This window comes from Moschus berezovskii, chromosome 3 (assembly GCF_049115385.1).
Source record: "Moschus berezovskii isolate FMDL1 chromosome 3, NW_MosBer_1.0, whole genome shotgun sequence".
In the NCBI taxonomy this organism is placed as follows: Eukaryota; Metazoa; Chordata; class Mammalia; order Artiodactyla; family Moschidae; genus Moschus; species Moschus berezovskii.
This window is the reverse complement of record NC_142462.1, coordinates 24,060,197-24,077,357: the sequence shown is the minus strand read 5'-3', so window position 1 is coordinate 24,077,357 and position 17,161 is coordinate 24,060,197. Positions and strand designations below refer to the sequence as shown.

Genomic DNA, 17,161 nt, shown 5'->3' with positions numbered 1-17,161 from the left:
ATGAATAAGTTGACAAGAGAATAGTATAGAGAACATTTGCTGCTGCTGTTGCTAAGTCGCTTCAGTTGTGTCCGACTGTGTAATCCCATAGACGGCAGCCCACCAGGCTCCTTTGCGCCTGGGATTATCCAGGCAAGAACACTGGAGTGGGTTTCCATTGCCTTCTCCAATAGAGAATATTTAAATAACTTGTAAAAGAAAAAACTAGTATGAAAAAAATCTTTAAATAAAAATAGTGAAGTGATATGCACAATTCATTCAACAGTAGAAACATTTCAAAATTTATTAATAAAAGGCTGCTCAATCTCACAATTATAGAAATAAAAATTAACATGAGAATTCTTCTACTTATCTAGTTGGCAAATATTATAAAATATCTGATATTATCAAGTATTAGAAAGGGTTTATGGCAGTCAGAACTATCTTACCCTGCCAGTCACTAGTAAAATATCCAATAATATTGAAAGGCTATACTTTATAGAGCCTATGAGTTCTATCTGAGAAAAATGCAGACCCTTAGACATTTATTCAAGTATATCACTCCGGTTCCTTATGGTAATTGTTACAAACTGGATACCACCCAATGTCTATCAAGAATAGAATGAATAAATTTTGTTATAGTCTATAGCTGGACTCTGTAAAAACTTTTGAAAGAAAATTGAGAACTAGAGGAGGATGTATAAATTACCAAGGCTCCTAAGACATTCAGTAATACTGGACACATGGCTATCTACTTATAAATCAGTCTATTCATCTATCTATATGTCTATCATCTGTCTATAATTTAAGGATTCATGAAGTGAAAGTAATTAACACAGAAATTATGTAAACAATGTATAAATGTCAAAAAATGGTGATTAAATTCAGCGAGGAACTATGGTACTATGAACAGAAGATGAATTGAAAAGGTAAGCTGTAATCACCAAAGACAGCCTTCAGAATGGGAGAAAATAATAGCAAATGAAACAACTGACAAAGAATTAATCTCTAAAATGTACAAGCAGCTCCTGCAGCTCAATTCCAGAAAATTAAACCACCCAATCAAAAAATGGGCCAAAGAACTAAACAGACATTTCAACAAAGAAGACATACAGATGGCTAACAAACACATGAAAAAATACTCAACATCCCTCATAATCAGAGAAATGCAAATCAAAACCACAATGAGAAACCATTTCACACCAGTCAGAATGGCTGCTATCCAAAAGTCTACATGCAATAAATGCTGGAGAGGGTGTGGAGAGAAGGGAACCCTCTTCACTGTTGGTGGGAATACAAACTACTACAGCCACTATGGAGAACAGTGTGGAGATTCCTTAAAAAACTGGAAATAGAACTGCCATATGATCCAGCAATCGCACTCCTGGGCATACACACCGAGGAAACCAGAATTGAAAGAGACAACGTGTACTCCAATGTTCATTGCAGCACTGTTTATAATAGCCAGGACATGGAAGCAACCTAGATGTCCATCTGCAGATGAATGGATAAGAAAGCTTTGGTACATATACACAATGGAATATTACTCAACCATTAAAAAGAATACATTTGAATCAATTCTAATGAGGTGGATGAAACTAGAGCCTATTATACAGAGTGAAGTAAGCCAGAAAGAAAAACACCAATACAGTATACTAACGAAGGACTGATGCTAAAGCTGAAACTCCAATATTTTGGCCACCTCATGCGACGAGTTGACTCACTGGAAAAGAGTCTGATGCTAGGAGGGATTGGGGGTGGGAGGAGACGGGGACGACAGAGAATGAGATGGCTGGATGGCATCACTGACTCGATGGACATGAGTTTGAGTGAACTCCGGGAGTTGGTGATGGACAGGGAGGCCTGGCGTGCTGTGATTCATGGGGTCACAAAGAGTCGGACACGACTGAGTGACAGAACTGAACTGAACTGAACGCATATGTATGGAATTTAGAAAGATGGAAATGATAACTCTGTATACGAGACAGCAAAAGAGACACAGATGTATAGAACAGTCTTTGGGACTCTGTGGGAGAGGATGAGGGTGGGATGATTTGGGAGAATGGCACTGAAACATGTATACTATCATATGTGAAATGAATCGCCAGTTCAGGGTCGATGCATGTTACAGGATGCATGGGGCTGGTGTGCGGGGATGACCCAGAGGGAAGATAAGGGGAGGAGGGAGTTGGGAGGGGGGTTCAGGAAGGGAAATTCTTGTACACCCAGGGCAGATTCATGTCAATGTATGGCAAAACCAATCAATATAATATTGTAAAATAAAATAAAAATAAAAATGGTTCAAAGCAAACACGATAAAATGCTGCAGTTTGACAAAGCTGGGTGTTGATTTGCAAATGTTGCTTTTTACTACATACATTTTCTATACTATTGCTTTTATAAATGAAAATAAAGGAAATATCCAAGTGAGCTAACATGATCAGAATAAGACAGTATAATACCTAACCATGTCACAGCATGGCTTCTGGAGACCAGGATGAAGTAAATCCCACAGAACTCTATGGGATTATCAACAAATTTTAATCTCATCTAATTTGACAATCTGGATATTAATGATAGGTATTAGGGAAACATATTTTGTGAAGAGTGTGACTCTTAAGGATAATTGTTTATGAGGAGATCTCTTAAGTTAGCCAAACATTCTTTCAACCAACTAGACTTATGTTCATTTTCTAAGGACTGCACAAGTGCAGAAGCATCAGAAGTAGGTTGAAAGTCAATATGTTGACTCACTTTAGTTCAAATTCTTCTTTTATTATTTAAATAAGTTATGATGTTGCTTTTTGTATTCAAGGTGCTGTAATAAGCGGTGTGTATGCTTTATAACTTTTAATATTCAAATCATTCTATGAAGGACACTTACTGTTATCTTTATTTTATAAGTGAGAAAACTTTCCTTTAGAGAAATTAAGAGTATATGTCTTATGTTACACTTCTACTAAGCAGTCTACATAATATTCAAAACCAGGAAGTCTGACTCTAAAATCCGTTGCTCTTACCAAACATGCCATAGTGCTTCAGACAGAAATCTATTATACCTCTGGTGGTATTCTTTAGTTACTAAGTCATTTCCAACTCTTCTGTGACCCCATGGACTTTAGTCCACCAGCCTCCTCTGTCCATGGGATTTCCTTATGAGGGTAATAAAACAGGTAAGAGACGAGGAGAGACTCGACTATCGCTTGTGTGTGTGTGAGAGAGAGAGAGAGAGAGAGAGAAAATACAGGCATTATGATTAAACTGATACTATTTAAGTTGACTTACCCCTTATTTTTGTTACAATTTCATCAGATTTCAAATTCTGGGATACTTCCTTTTTATTATTATCTACTCTTATTATTCCTATTGCTGATCGGAGGATAGAGAGAGATGAAACTCGTCTTTGCCAGTGCTGTTCCGTTCCGTTCCGTTCAGTCGCTCAGTCGTGTCCGACTCTTTGCGACCCCGTGGACTGTAGCCTACCAGGCTTCTCCATCCATGGGATTCTCCAGGCAAGAATACTGGAGTGGGTTACCATTTCCTTCTCCAGGGGATCTTCCCGACCCAGGGATCGAACCCTGGTCTCCCGCATTAGAGGCAGACGCTTTAACCTCTGAGCCACCAACCTAGTTGGTATACAAAAGCCATAAACAACTCACATCACAGCTGAGGGATATGGGATGTAGTGGGGAATTGATTCCAAGGTAAAGTAACAAAATGAAAATAATTCAGTGCCAAAATTCCAGTCATGGGTCAACTAACCCATTAACAAAAGAGAATATTTGCCATTCTGATGGAACAGTGCATTGTCTCTTAAAAATGACATGAGAAATACTTTACAGTATGGTGACACAGTAGTAAAAAAATCTGCCTGCCATTGTTAGGAAAGTATTCCATTACTTTTATTTTAATGGGTGCTTTCATTATTCAATCCCTCAAATATTTATTACATATCTAGTATGGGTCAGTGGAGAATGCAATGGCAAGCCACTCCAGTACTCTTGCCTAGAAAATCCCATGGATGGAGGAGCCTGGTAGGCTGGAGTCCGTGGGGTCGCTAAGGGTCGGACATGACTTCACTTTCACTTTTCACTTTCCCACATTGGAGAAGGAAATGGCAACCCACTCCAGTGTTCTTGCCTGGAGAATCCCAGGGGCGGGGGAGCCTGGTGGGCTGCCGTCTATGGGGTCACACAGAGTTGGACATGACTGAAATGACTTAGCAGCAGCAGCAGCCAATTCAGGAAACTCAAGAGATGCAAGTTTGATTCCTGGGTCGGGAGGAGGAAATGACAACCTGCTCCAGTATTCTTTCCTGGGAAACCCCACGGGCAGAGGAGCCTGGAGGGCTAGGGTCTATGTGGTTGCATAGAGTTGGGAACGACTGAGCACACAGGCACAAACAAACACACAAATAAAAATAAAAATTCACACTCTATTACCAGAGATGTTTGTGGCAACCTTGGACTTTATAGTTCCAATTTGCCCACTGACCTAACACCACAGAGCAAAGAGTAAGGCATTCACAAAGTGAAATGGCTCATTAAGCACTCACATAGTCCCATGGCAGTGTTAAAATCTCGCCATTTACTATGTCATTGCCAAGTATTTCTTTTATTGGCAAGGAGTGCCATGGAGAATGGGCCCAGTGGAAAGGAGTGTGTGGACAGTCCTGCGTCATTAACTTCAGCTGCCAGAATCTGTTCATCATATAAATGTGGCCCTATCTAAACAGTAAAATTCATAACATAATGTATTTCTTCTCTATCTAGAGTGGAACAAAGTGAAACAATGACTTAAGGAGCAAACACCCATAATCCTTGGTAAATCAGTGTTCTTCTTTTTTTTCGTAACAAATAAAGTAAAAAAAAAAAAAAATTAAATGGAAATGCCAAGGAAGATTCAGTTAGGCTTTTGTATACTATCATAGGAAGCAAAAATTTTCTAATTACTTAATTTCACAAAAGGAAGAATCTCAGTAGCTGTAAAGCACAAGAATGTATTTGTAAGTGAAGGATAAGATTAACAAAAGTTGATCTAAGAAATGTAACTCTCTGGGAAGTTAGATATGCTGGACATATAATCTAGGAGGTCTATAGTGAAATGGAGAACTGCTGCTTTCTGCAAAAAAAAAAAAAATAAAAGGCATTTCCAGAAATTCTGTAGAAATGATTGCCAATAAAATTGCATTAAAATGTCCCTTTGCATTTTAAATTCTTAAAATAATCTTTGTATATTTTTCAGGATATTTTCAGTTCAGTTCAGTTCATTTCAGTTGCTCCGTCGTGTCCCACTCATTGTGACCCCATGAATTGCAGCATCCCAGGCCTCCCTGTCCATCACCAACTCCCGGAGTTCACCCAAACTCATGTCCATCAAGTCGGTGATGCCATCCAGCCATCTCATTCTCTGTCGTCCCCTTCTCCTCCTGCCCCCAATCCCTCCCAGTATCAGGATCTTTTCCAATGAGTCAACTCTTCGCATGAGGTGGCCAAAGTATTGAAGTTTCAGCCTCAGCATCAGTCCTTCCAATGAACACCCAGGACTGGTCTCCTTTAGGATGGACTGGTTGGACCTCCTTGCAGTCCCAGGGACTCTTAAGAGTCTCCTCCAGCACCACAGTTCAAAAGCACCAATTCTGCATCTATTGAGATAATCATATGATTTTTATTTTTCAGTTTGTTAATGTGGTGTATTACATTGATTGATTTCGGATATTGAAGAATCCTTGCATTTCTGGGATAAAGCCCACTTGGTCATGATGTATGATCCTCTTAATGTGTTGTTGGATTCTGATTACTAGAATTTTGTTAAGGATTTTTGCATCTACGTTCATCAGTGATATTGGCCTGTAGTTTTCTTTTTTTGTGGGATCTTTACCAGGTTTTGGGATTAAGGTGATGGTGGCCTCATAGAATGAGTTTGGAAGTTTCCCTTCCTCAACAATTTTCTGGAAGAGTTTGAGTAGAATAGGTGTTAGCTCTTCTCTAAATTTTTGGTAGAACTCAGCTGTGAAGCCTTCTGGACCTGGGCTTTGTTTGCTGGAAGATTTCTGATTACATCCTCTAGTTCCGTGCTTGTGATGGGTTTTTCAGATTTTCTATTTCTTCCTGGTTCAGTTTTGGAAAGTTGAACTTTTCTAGGAATTTGTCCATTTCTTCCAGGTTATTCATTTTATTGTCATATAATTGCTGATAGTATTCTCTAATAATCCTTTGTATTTCTGTGTTGTGCCATATGTTCCAGCAATTGCACTCCTGGGCATACACACTGAGGAAACCAGAATTGAAAGAGACACATGTACTCCAATGTTCATTGCAGCACTGTTTATAATAGCCAGGACATGGAAGCAACCTAGATGTCCATCTGCAGACGAATGGATAAGAAAGCTGTGGTACATATACACAATGGAGTATTCAGTTCAGTTCAGTTCAGTCGCTCAGTCGTGTCCACCTCTCCGGGACCCCATGAATCACAGCACGCCAGGCCTCCCTGTCCATCACCAACTTCCAGAGTTCACTCAAACTCATGTCCACAGAGTCGGTGATGCCATCCAGCCATCTAATTCTCTGTCTTCCCCTTCTCCTCCTGCCCCCAACCTTTCCTAGCATACTCAGCCATTAAAAAGAATGCATTTGAATCAGTTCTAATGAGGTGGATGAAACTGGAGCCTATTATGCAGAGTGAAGTAAGCCAGAAAGAAAAACACCAATACAGTATACTAACGCATATATATGGAATTTAGAAAGACGGAAATGATAACCCTGTATATGAGACAGCAAAAGAGACACAGATGTATAGAACAGTCTTTGGGACTCTGTGGGAGAGGGTGAGGGTGGGATGATTTGGGAGAATGGCATTGAAACATGTATGTTGTCATATGTGAAACGAATCACCAGTTCAGGGTCAATGCATGTTATATGATGCTCGGGGCTGGCGTGCGGGGATGACCCAGAGGGAGGATAAAGGGAGGAGGGAGGTGGTAGGGGGGTTCAGGAAGGGGAACTCATGTACAGCCGGGGCGGATTCATGTCAATGTATAGCAAAACCAACCAATATAATATTGTAAAACAATTAGCCTCCAATTAAAAAAAAGAGAGAGAGAGAAAAATAAAAAAGAGAAAGATTTCCCAGGGGAAAAAAAAAAAAAAAAAACACAAAAGCACCAATTCTTTGGTGCTCAGCTTTCTTAACAGTCCAACTCTCACATCCATACATGACCACTAGAAAAACCATAGCCTTGACTAGATGGACCTTTCAGGATATGTTGCATTACCTAAATTTCTATGATCATAACAAGATCAAAGACTTACATAGTTTACTATATAGCAGTTATTATGCTATATAACTTGAAAATATTTGAGGAGAGGAAACTAAGAAAGAGAGAGAAAAGCAATTTTTTCAAAGTTACCATGTTAAAATAATGCTAGGAGAATTCAAAGAAAATATCTATACCCATCTACTAATTCAGAGATCAGTGCAAGTTTTAAGTGCGCAGCTGCGCACATGCCGGCCAGTGGGCGCCATGGCGCGGTGCGGAGCAGCGAGAAGGAGAAGGAGCAGCCGGCGGCAGCTTAGGAGCTGCGGGCGGTAACAGCACGCGGGAGCAGCTGCTGTCAGCGCTGGAAGATCTGGAGGTCTTGTCGAGAGAATTTATAGGAATGCTGGCAATTTCAAGAAACCAAAAGTTGCTACAGTCTGGAGAGGAGAACCAGGTCCTGGAATTGTTAATTCACAAAGGTGGGGAATTTCAGGAACTAATGAAATTGGCACTTAATTAGGGAAAAATCCATCATGAAATGCAAGTTTTAGAAAAAGAAGTAGAAAAGAGAGACAGTGATATTCAGCAACTACAAAAACAGCTAAAGGAAGCAGAACAGATACTGGTAACAGCTGTTTACCAAGTAAAAGAAAAACTCAAGCCAATAGAAAAAGCAAGGAAAGGTGTTATTTCCTCTGAAGAAATAATTAAGTATGCACATAGGATCAGTGCAAGTAATGCTGTGTGCGCCCCACTGACCTGAGTCCCAGGGGACCCACGGAGACCATACCCAACTGATTTGGAGGTGAGAAGTGGATTACTGGGTCAGATGAACAATCCTTCCACCAATGGAGTAAATGGTCATCTCCCAGGGGAGGCACTTGCAGCGGGCAGACAGCCAGATGTCCTTGCTCCACAGTATCCATGGCAGTCAAATGACATGGCGATGAACATGTTACCACCAAACCGCAGTCATGACTTTCTGTTGGAACTTTCAGGGCACAACAAAGAAAACAGGACGATGTAGAGGTTATGTCAAAGGACTCCTCAAGCAGCAGCAGTGATTCTGATTAGAAACCGTAAGACAGAAAGCATACAGATTGAATACTACAGAAATCTGTTTCTTAAATGGCAAACGTGGAAAGCTAGCCAGGTGATGTTGGCTGTAGTAGAATTGTTCTGCCCATTAAAAATCATAGTGGACTTTCTTTTTAAAGCCAAAAAATATGGTTTCAGTTCTAAACCACTAGGTTAATACTTAAAGAAAGATCACACTTGACTGTTGGGGTAAAGCTGTTTCAGTTCAGGGCTGTCTTACCTTGTTCTGTTGCAGTTGTGTTGGACTTGTGCATAGTACTGGAAGTAAGATTTGAGGGAAATGACCCATGTACATATCACTAATAGGCCTCCTGGAATTATTTAGAAAAGCAAAAACAAGAGTGGCGGATCACTCAGTGTGCATTATATAACTGAAACCTTCATTTGAAAGTAAAGGCTATAACTTTCTGTCACAGGAAGAGGAGAAATCTCAATTTATACTCTTTGTAATTATTGTATTTTTTGTAAATAAACTTATTTTTGTTTGTAAAAAAAAGAAAGTTTCCACAGTGAAAATGAAAGTGTTAGTTGCTCAGTCGTGTCTGACTCTTTGTGACCCCATGGACTGCAGCCCAGCAGGCTTCTCTGTCCATGGGATTTTCCAGACAGGGATAGTGGAGTGGTTTGACATTTCCTTCTGCAGGGAATCGTCCTGATCCAGGGAATGAACCCAAGACTCCTGCAGGCAGATTCTTTAACAATTGAGCTACCTGGAAATTAAGTAGCTACAAAGTTCACTGTTATAGCTACTTAACTCTGCCAATCTTTACAGCATGAAACCTGACATAGACATTGTGTAAACAAATGGTCATGACTGTGTTCCAATAAAAATTAATTTATAAACATAGGGATAAGCCAGATGGACTGTTGCTTGAGGACCCCTGTCCACTTAGTGATACTTCCTCAGTCTCTGATTCAGACAATGTCACTGTTATCATTCTCATCAGAAAATATTTCTAAGTGTTTATTATTAGAAGTGTATTAAACTCAGACTTCTTTTTTATGTCTATTACTGTTGAGAGACTGTCTGTATGTTTTTGCTGGGACACAGGCAGCTGCAAGCCCTTGAATGTAGAACAGAATTTTGAAGTCTTGGAATCTTATCTTGTTTGATATCTAGCCCCAATTCTCATGCCCACACCAGGCCAGATCATTCAATTCAACTATGGCGTGACAATCATAGTGTTCAGCTCCTCTTCATATCCTTGTTACTATTTCTTTCTCACTGCTTCCCCCTTAAAAAGAACAGACCAGCAATGCTCTTTGTGGTAATTATAATATCTTTCAAGTGTCTTACTTCAATCTGGAAAACTATGGCAATTTAAATAAATAATTAAGTGATGATATCTACTTTAGGAGTGATTTAACAGCCATCACTGTCAAAACAAGTATAATCACTTCAATGTCACTAGATTTATTTCAATGACTTAAAAAACCTTGACATAATCACAGCAAATCCCTCAAAAATTTCCCTGATATAACCTGACATTTTGATGATTTTTTTTCATGAGATATAAACAGTGATTTAGTACTCCTCTGAAAATGATGATATAACATGATATATCATGCTTCCCTGATAGCTCAGTTGGTAAAGAATGCTCCTGCAATGCAGGAGACTCCTGTTCAATTCCTGGGTCGAGAAGATCCACTGGAAAAGGAATTGGCTACCCATTCCAATATTCTTGGGCTTCCCTTGTGGCTCAGCTGGTAAAGAATCCACCCACAATGAGGGAAACCTGGGTTCAATCCCTGGGATGGGAAGATCCCCTAGAGAAGGGAAAGGCTGCCCACTCCAGTATTCAGGCCTGGAGAATTTCATGGACTTCATAGTCCATGGGGTGGCAAAGAGTGGGACACGACTGAGCAACTTTCACTTTCACTAAGTTCAGGTGGAACCAGGTGGTCACTATGACATCCCAGGATTAGAAAAGGAAAGAGAAAAAAAAAAATAAAAGGTCTGCCACTGGGCTTCCCTGGTGGCTCAGCTGGTAAAAAATCTGCCTGCAATGTGAGAGAACTGGGTTCAACCCCTGGATTGGAAAGACCCCCCTGAAGAAGGGAAAAGCTACCCACTCCAGTATTCTGGCCTGGAGAATTCCATGGACTATCGCGTGGAGTTGCAAAGAGTCGGACATGACTGAGCGACTTTCACTTCCATCTACTGCTTCTGAACATGATGGGAGAACATAAGATTTAGGAGGTTCCCCAATGGCTTACAAGGAAAAGAATCTGCCTGCAACTCAGAAGATGCAGGAGTCACTGCACTTTCTATCCCTAGTTCGGAAAGTTGCCATGGAGAAGGAAATGGTAACCTACTCCAGTGTTCTTGCCTGAAAAACCCCATGGAGAGAGGAGCCTGGCAGGCAACTGTCCGATGGGTGGCAAAGAGTCAGACAGGACTGAGTGACTAAGCACAGTACAGAACATGATGGCAGAACATAAGGTTTAGCTGCAAAATTTAAATTGGACTTTGCAAGCAATAGGGGAAGAGTCATGAAATCCATCTTCCTTGTGTTGATTTGGATTTTCTGTGGGTAAAAGAAGAACAAAAGGCCAATTCTTTACTGGGGCTTCTAGCAGTTCAAAGAATAAGCCTTTTGCCTGATGGAATCAGAGCTGCTCAGCAGTGGCAGAATTTCTAAATTCCAAAAATACTAAGTTTCTTTTCATTTACAGGAGGGAAGATATGGTGCTTATTGCATAAAGAAATAAGTTTTAAAGACCATGATATTCATTATGGGAAGTTCTCTCTATTGAATAATTATCTTTAAAAAACACAATTTTGTGTTATACCAAGTAGTTTTTTTGAGAAATTTACTATTTATATTCAGGGCATATACTGGGCTGCTGCTGCTAGGTCGCTTCAGTCGTGTCCGACTCCGTGCGACCCCATAGATGACAGCTCACCAGGCTCCCCCGTCTCTGGGATTCTTCAGGCAAGAACACTGGAGTGGGATGCCATTTCCTTCTCCAATGCATGAAAGTGAAAAGTGAAAGTGAAGTCGCTCAGTCATGTCCGACTCGTGACCCCATGGACTGCAGCCCACCAGGCTCCTCTGTTCATGGGATTTTCCAGGCAAGAGTACTGGAGTGGGATGCCACTGCCTTCTCCATATACTGGGCTGCTGCTGCTGCCACTGCTAAGTCACTTCAGTCGTGTCCAACTCTGTGTGACCCCATAGACAGAAGCCCGCCAGGCTCCCCCATCCCTGGGACTCTCCAGGCAAGAACACTGGAGTGGGTTGCCATTTCCTTCTCCAATATGTGAAAGTGAAAAGTGAAAGTGAAGTCGTTCAGTCGTGTCCGACCCTTAGCGACCCCACGGACTGCAGCCTACCAGGCTCCTCCATCCATGGGATTTTCTAGGCATCTAAATGATTGGCTGCTGCTGCTGCTGCTGCTAAGTCACTTCAGTCGTGTCTGACTCTGTGAGACCCCATAGACGGCAGCCCACCAGGCTCCCCCGCCCCTGGGATTCTCCAGGCAAGAACACTGGAGTGGGTTGCCATTTCCTTCTCCAATGTGGGAAAGTGAAAAGTGAAAGTGAAGTAGCTCAGTCATGTCTGACTCTTAGCGACCCCATGGAGTGCAGCCCACCAGGCTCCTCCATCCATGGGATTTTCTAGGCAAGAGTACTGGAGTGGCTTGCCAGTACCTTCTCCGAAATGATTGGCTAGTGGTATCTAAATGATTATGTTATCAGTAACAACTGAGACAACTGTTCTAAGTTTGTTTGTTTGTTTTTTTTTTAATCTTATAAATTATTTCAAATTTAACATCTCACTCAAAAATTAATGTCTATAAAGCAAGAGCATGATAATTATAATAGTAAGATTAGAAAAACACCACATATCATTGCCCACTTTTGTAACAGGCTATTGCCAAGGTAACAGTCAGAACTGTACATGGAACAACAGACTGGTTCCAAATAGGAAAAGGAGTACCTCAAGGCTGTATATTGTCACCTTGCTTATTTAACTTATATGCAGAGTACATCATGAGGAACGCTGGGCTGGAAGAAGCACAAGCTGGAATCAAGATTGATGGGAGAAATATCAATAACCTCAGATATGCAGATGACACCACCCTATGACACAAAGTGAAGAGGAACTCAAAAGCCTCTTGATGAAAGTGAAAGAGGAGAGTGAAAATGTTGGCTTGAAGCTCAACATTCAGAAAACAAAGATCATGGCATCTGGTCCCATCACTTCATGGGAAATAGATGGAAAAACAGTGGAAACAGTGTCGGACTTTATTTTTTTATGCTCCAAAATCACTGCAGATGCTGATTGCAGCCATGAAATTAAAAGACACTTACTCCTTGGAAGGAAAGTTATGACCAACCTTGATAGTATATTAAAAAGCAGAGACATTACTTTCCCAACAAAGGTCCGTCTAGTCAAGGCTATGGTTTTTCCCGTGGTCATGTATGGCTGTAAGAGTTGGACTGTGAAGAAAGCTGATCGCCAAAGAATTGATGCTTTTGAACTGTGGTGCTGGAGAAGACTCTTGAGAGTCCCTTGGACTGCAAGGAGATCTAACCAGTCCATTCTGGAGGAGATCAATCCTGGGTGTTCATTGGAAGGACTGATGCTAAAGCTGAAACCAATACTTTGGCCACCTCATGCGACGAGTTGACTCACTGGAAAAGACTCTGATGCTGGGAAAGGTTGGGGGCGGGAGGAGAAGGGGACGACGGAGAATGAGATGGCTGGATGGCATCACTGGCTCTATGGACATGAGTTTGAGTGAACTCCGTGAGTTGGTGATGGACAGGGAGGCCTCGCGTGCTGTGATTCATGGGGTCGCAGAGAGTCGGACACGATTAAGTGAATGAATTGAACTGAATTGAACTGATTGCCAAGGTAGTTAAAACTTTCTGGTTATTCCTTTCTGAGGACATCTCTCTCTCCCTGCTGCCAGAGCAACCACTAAACTGAAGGTTTTCTTTATTACTCTCTTGCTTTACTTCATAGTAGTGGTATTCAATCTTGGCTGCACATTGACATTACCTGGGGAGCTTTGAAAAGTCCTGATGCCTGGGATTCACCCTCAGAACCTCTGATTTTATAGGTCTAGCCTTCATATTCTGTGGCCAGCTGATAGGGTAATGTAATTTTCCACATAAAGCCTTAGTTCATGAAAACTTTCTGTAAGGGATGGACAGCATTTTAAGATTCTCTTACTTGAGTTTCCTCAGATTCCATTATGGAAAATAATAATAATAATGCTGAGGACATGTTACTGAAAGTGGGGATCCAGCTGCTTGCCATTCTAAAGACAGTAAAGAGGCTAGGGTGGTGGAAAGCATCCGAACTGATGCTAAAGCTGAAACTCCAATACTTTGGCCACCTCATGCAAAGAGTTGACTCACTGGAAAAGACTCTGATGCTGGGTGGAAAGCATAAGTTACTTTATTTAGGAGACCAGCAACCTGTGGTTGTGGGGTTGGGTGGGTAGACACTTGTCCAAATGTCAACTCCTGTCCCTCCCAACAAGCAGTGGGCAGGAGCTTTATACGTGAAGAGAGGTGGCTACATGCAAAATCAGCACAGTCTGCTCAGACAGCCATCTTGAAATTAGTCATGCACTGGTCTGATCAGCATCATCTTGATTGTTTTAAGTATGTTAGTCTTTTTGACCTCCAAAACATCAGTCATTTTGACCTCCTGAACCTGAAGGTCAAAAATATGGTTTGAAGCAAAGCGATAGCTTTCCCATCAGTTTAGTTCGGTTCAGTCACTCAGTCATGTCCGACTCTTTGTGACCCCATGGACTACAGCACATCCGGCCTCCCTGTCCATTGCCAACTCCTGGAGTTTACTCAAACTCATGTCCATCATGATGCCATCCCACCATCTCATCCTCTGTCATCCCCTTCTCCTCCTTCCTTCAATCTTTCCCAGCATCAGGGTCTTTTCAAATGAGTCAATTCTTTGCATCCATTAGAATTCTTTAAATTTCTTACCCAGTTCAGCAGTATGATCTAAAAGTCATCAAATGTCTTCCATATAATTAAACATACCAAATAATCCGAGTTACTTAATTTATTCTGAGATGCCTAGGGGCCCTCTGGGATACTCAATGTTATTTAGAGAATGAAACTTACAATCTATTATCAAAAGCAGTTCAATATTCCAGAAAAATTTTGTTCTTTTAACATAGAGAAAGAAAACCAAATTCCAGTTTGCTGCTGATGCTGCTGCTAAGTCGCTTCAGTCGTGTCCGACTCTGTGTGACCCCATAGACAGAAGCCCATCCCTGGGATTCTCCAGGCAAGAACACTGGAGTGGGTTGCCATTTCCTTCTCCAATGCATGAAAGTGAAAAATGAAAGTGAATTTGCTCAGTTGTGTCCGACTCTTAGCAACCCCGTGGACTGCAGCCTACCAGGCTCCTCCGTCCATGGGATTTTCCAGGCAAGAGTACTAGAGTGGGGTGCCATTGCCTTCTCCGAAATTCCAGTTTAGTACCAGCTTAATATTAATTACAAAGTTCAATTACCAAATTAAATCCAATCTAAGTTTAATCACTCCTGACAATATACAAAATTCTTTTCTCAAAATTCCCTTTTCTTAGAAACCTTTTATTACTTTTTGTAGCCATATGATTTGTCCCATATTTTTTCCCATCCAGAAACAACCAGCTATGGAATAAAGTTATCATTTTTCCTCAGCAAAAATTATCTCCATTCTTTATACCTTGTCTCATCAACAACACATATCCTACTTGCTTTACACACTGAAATGCTTTCCTTGTCATTTTTAGTAGCTTTAACTAACTGCATATTAAATTTTTAGTGATTAAAAGACCTTAACAAAATCAAGAAACAAGTAATTGGACTGTTATACCAGCATTTTCTATTGGCAAACTTAAGAACATATTCCATAACCTCTAAAAACATATGTTTTTTTTTTCCTCATAGCACAATTTCTCTTTAATATGGTACAAGATGTGTATTTAATGAACCCAAACATCTTTTCAAGTTCTACTAGTAAACCCAAGACAAAAGTCTCAGGCAAAATGGGCTGTTTTGTATTTCAAGGACATGTTAAGTGTTAGCTTCAAGATTTCTCCTAAGCATATTTTTGTTCTCTCAGGGTCAGAATTCTAAAAATAGTATTTTTCAAGCTGGTTTTCTCTAACTGCTTGTGTAGAAAGAATGAGTTTTGAAGTTTCAAAAGAGTTTAATTTTAACCATTTTTTTTCCAGAGGCTAAAGAATACTGTTTTATATATCATTAAAAAGATTGTCTTTCTTTTGCTTTAGTCATAATCTCATAGGTAAATTTTTCTACTGAGTTAAACTTAAATTTCCCATTTTACAAAACACAACAAAGATACAATCACACAAATGGAATATATACTCATACAACAGAAGACAGAATGGTCACAAACCTTTTAACACTGAGTCCCAAACACCTCCCAAACACAAATAGTCCTTGATGTCAGACACACATCAGAATCAGTTGACAGAATACCAAATATCACTTCATGCCCACAGATGCTCCTCAATGGCAGGCAAGCATCAGACCCAATTGACAAAATGCCCCATTAAGACTTCGTGCTCTAAGGAGAAATTTGCTCAGGTGCACACCAGTGAACTTACTCAGTTTTGAAACTCAACAGTTCATCCAGAGGCATGTTTCCATTCCACCAAGGACAAGTGTAAGCTGGCAGCCAGTGCTGTACTTGGGACAAGCAGGACCAAAACAAGTAGTTCTGGCAGCTGCTAGGAACATGCCCTTAATGCCCATCTTGGGTCAGCTAGCCACTAGCAGCAGGGATCTTCAAGGCCATCCCATTGCATTGTCATGGCCAGAGGCTCTACTTGGGAAAACCCTGGGGAGTCAGGGTTTATATATATATATCTGGGGAGCCAGATATAAGGAGAGCACAGAAGCCGAACATTGGGTACTTAAAACTGTTACCAAAGTAGGGGTCCAGCTGTTCATCACGCTAAAGCCAATAGAGAGGCAAAGTTGGTGGAAGGGTAAGTTTGTTTTATTTAGGAGGCTGGACTCCTGTCCAAAGGTCATCTCTGCCAACCGACAATTAGTGGGCAAGAGCTTTCATAGATAGAAGAACAGGGCTATCTTCAGAAACATAGCAGCATTCTCTGACAGTCATCTTGAAACTGGTCATGAGAAGATCTGATCAGAGACATCTTGACTGTTTTATATATAGTCTCTAGCTCCAGGATCAGTTGTTCTCTTTTCTTGAGGCCAGCTATCTGAATTATGGCAGCTTATATTGTGGGTACAGTCTGATATTCATGTAAACTTCCTCTGCTTGGAGGGGGTTTTAGTATCTATGCTGCTGCTGCTGTTAAGTCGCTTCAGTCGTGTCCGACTCTGTGCAACCCCATAGACGGCAGCCCACTAGGCTCCCCCATCTCTGGGATTCTCCAGGCAAGAACACTGGAGTGGGTTGCCATTTCCTTCTCCATTTAATATCTATAAGACAGCTCAAAGTATAAGACTCAGGATATTAAGCACAGCCCTTGAGGAGGAACTGAAGGTTCTTGATTTGTTATAGTTGTTCAGTTGCTCAGTCATATCCAGCTCTTTGTGACCCCATGGACTACAGCATGGTAGACTTCCCTGTCTTTAACCATCTCCTGGAGCCTATTCAAACTCATATCCATTGGGTTGGTGATACCATCTAATCCTCTGTCATCCCCTTCTCCTACCTTCAATCTTTCACAATATCAGGGTCTTTTCTACTGTCGGCTTTTCACATCAGGTGGCCAAAATATTGGAGTTTCAGCTTCAGCATCAGTCCTTCCAATCAAAATTCAGGACTGATTTCCTTTAGGATTGAGT

The 17,161-nt window shown here is 41.0% G+C and overlaps 1 pseudogene; it reads left to right on the top strand.

Moving 5' to 3' along the window:
- The first annotated feature begins 7,556 nt into the window (after nucleotides 1-7,556).
- Nucleotides 7,557-8,314, top strand: LOC129552033 (mediator of RNA polymerase II transcription subunit 4 pseudogene; annotated as a pseudogene).
- The last annotated feature ends 8,847 nt before the right edge of the window (nucleotides 8,315-17,161 follow it).